The 2,808-nt window shown below is 37.5% G+C and overlaps 1 protein-coding gene across 1 annotated transcript in view; it reads right to left on the reverse strand.

The window, feature by feature from the left end:
* The window catches only part of VWDE (von Willebrand factor D and EGF domains), a 68,228-nt gene extending 66,813 nt beyond the window's left edge, over nucleotides 1–1,415 (reverse strand). The window contains exon 1 of the mRNA XM_025212162.1: nucleotides 1,309–1,415. The gene's annotated coding sequence lies outside the window, so the exon portion shown is untranslated. The remainder of the gene's footprint in view (nucleotides 1–1,308) is intronic.
* Between the last annotated feature and the right edge of the window lie 1,393 nt (nucleotides 1,416–2,808).

The raw sequence follows: 2,808 nt of genomic DNA on the forward strand, positions 1-2,808 counted from the left end.
ACTTGGGGTGGGCAGTGGTGGCATTGGAAGGGGGGCTATGGGGAGGGCTGCAGCCACACCAAAATTCATCATAGCCCCCCTCCCAGCAGCACATGCCCCCCCATGCCCTCCTAGGGTGCATGTAGCAGAAGAAGGTATCTCCCACTGCACCCCTTGAATGAGCTGCTCGCAGCTCTGTCCCACGCCCTGTCCCAGCTGTGCTGTGCAGTGCCTGCCCCTGCCTCTGCCTCTGCCCCTGCCCCAGCCCCAGCCCCAGCACCACTCCCTCCCTCACCATAGGGCCTCAATCTGCCCCACACCACGCCCTTACCCTACCCCCCCGCCCCTTCCCCCACAACAGACTTACCAGCTGGATGCTGCTCTCCAGCTGCCCAGCCACATATTGGCAATCGGATCAGTATTGGCCAATATGGCTCATTAAAAATTGACCATCAGAATAGACCCAAAAAATCTCTGTCAGTGCACCCCTAGCATAAACTTCAATTATTTCTTTATGTCTGAGAAAAGTAGCTCATACTGAATAAAAATATTTATTGGATGAAATAATTTATCTATTTCATTCACTTCGGAAATAGTAATAACATTTGTTTTACCATAGTTGCCATAATTGTATTTGTGAAACAGTCTTCAAAATCAGGAAACCCCCTCTTCCTAAAGAAGAAAATTACTTAGTGGAGCAACATACCTCATCTTTTTTAAAGAGATTATAAGGATCTTTCAAAGTCTGGAGATTTAATCTGCTATGGCATTAGGCAACTAAAGCAGGTAACAATTGCTTTATCTTCTACTGCCTACATGCAGATGGAAATTAATGTGACTGACTATGCCACTGGTATGCTTTTTTGCATTGGCTGTAATAGCCTCTAGGGCTAGGCTGTTCATGTCCATACAGGTTGAGTATTTCTCTCTCATTGGAATTTGTACAAAACCCTCACACAAATCAAAGGTCAGTCGTGTGTGTTATTGAAATGTTCTCTAAACAGGTTTCAATGCAAGCTGTTCATGAACCATCTTCTATTTTTATAGGGTTTCATCCTTTTATTGAATGTGGCAGCATCTTTTAAATCTCTCCTATAACCCATTAGTACCAGTTATGTTTTCAACAGCAATATTTTAGTCAAATTTACTTTATTCTTACTTCATTTTAGCAAAGTATCATTTATTGTACATATAACATTAACGATGAAGGTGCCACTTGTAACTTTTAGTATATTGTCAGAGCAATTAAAACCCATATTTTCCATTAAAATCTACAAAACTAATATAAAGAACAGACAGTATGAGATAATTTAGTTTCCAGTATTTTACCTATAACTTGTGAATGTGACCTGGCTGTTCATTCATTTTTTGAAACCGTGAGTAGAATGTTGTAACTTCTGTTTGCTTTTTTTTTCCCCTGGCCCACTCTGAAAAATGGCTGCAATGCTAAAAATAATCAATAGTATTAATTAAATCTTCTTGTTCTTGCAGTCTGGCTGGTTTCTTATAACAAATTCTTCTCCATGGAAATGAATACTTTTTGTTTTTAAATAGTGAATGCTAAGAAACTCTACATAGAATATTTATGCTCTAGAGTCTAGAATGTCACTCAACCTGAAGAGAGAGAGAGTTATTCTCATCTATGCAGCAAGCCAGAATGAAGTTTATGCATTAAAGGCTAGAGGCTGTTGTATATTTCCATCAAAACGATTTATTGACGGATTTTTTTTTTAATAAAGCGTCTTATTTCTGAGGAGAAGCGAGATATTTTGTCAAAAACTTTTGGCTGAAATCTAAGAATTTTTAAGGTTTGGCTAGAAGTTCAGTTTTCCAATGAACCTTTGCAATTTCAGTAGAAATGTTTTTCAACACAATATAACGAAGCATTCAAGCTTTCAAAGTATGGCTTAAGTGGCACTACCATCATGGATAGTCTTGTGCTGCTCCTTTGCATAGCCAAATTTTTATCTGCAAGACTTTCAAACTAAGGATGGGATTTTTCAAAGTTTAAACCTGCCTTTTAAGCAGATAGTCTACTTGGAACCTGAGAACCCAGCTGGACAGACAATCACTTAAGTACCTCAGGTACTTACCAATTTATATTCTCTAGCTAAAGACAGGATTTGTCAAACAACTATACATAATAAATGTTTATTATTACAAGTGAAATCCTGAGCTTGAATAAATTCTTGTTGCACTTACTGAACTCAAAGAAACATCAATATCCAAGACCAAATATTGATACTACTTTAAATAGTAGTTACTCCTGTGAATCAGCTTATACTGTAGCCAAAAGACAGGAAAACACTTACAGGCCCTCATTTACATTAGGGGCCCTTAATACTTTCAAGTCAAGGTCCCTTTGTGCTGGTAGGATGATATAAAAAGGGATTAGTGTATATGCAAATCACACCTCCTATTTAAAAAATAAAGGGGCTTTTAACAGAAGAATGCATGTACATACTTTTGATTTGTCTTTCTGTATTTAGAAAAAATAACCACAAATAAATGGTTTTGGAAAAGCTGCATCAAGAAATGTGCTCTAACAGCTTTCATTCTTTAAACCAAAAGTGTACTCTGTATCTTTAAACCCAAAATGTACCCTACATATTTTATGCTTGAGGACTGAAGTATATAAGCTAGAATGCTACAGCTCATTAGCCATGACAACACCGTTTTACAAGAGCAGAAATAATTCCTACATTCCTAAAATTAGCTTAATTCATCAATGTTAGGAGTGAACTATGTAAAAAAAACAACAAACCCTACATAAATTTCACTAATTCAATGGATGTTAGAACTCTTGAGATTTACCATGTTAAAAACTCA

Source organism: Alligator sinensis, unplaced genomic scaffold (genome assembly GCF_000455745.1).
Source record: "Alligator sinensis unplaced genomic scaffold, ASM45574v1 scaffold938_1, whole genome shotgun sequence".
NCBI classification, from domain to species: domain Eukaryota; kingdom Metazoa; phylum Chordata; order Crocodylia; family Alligatoridae; genus Alligator; species Alligator sinensis.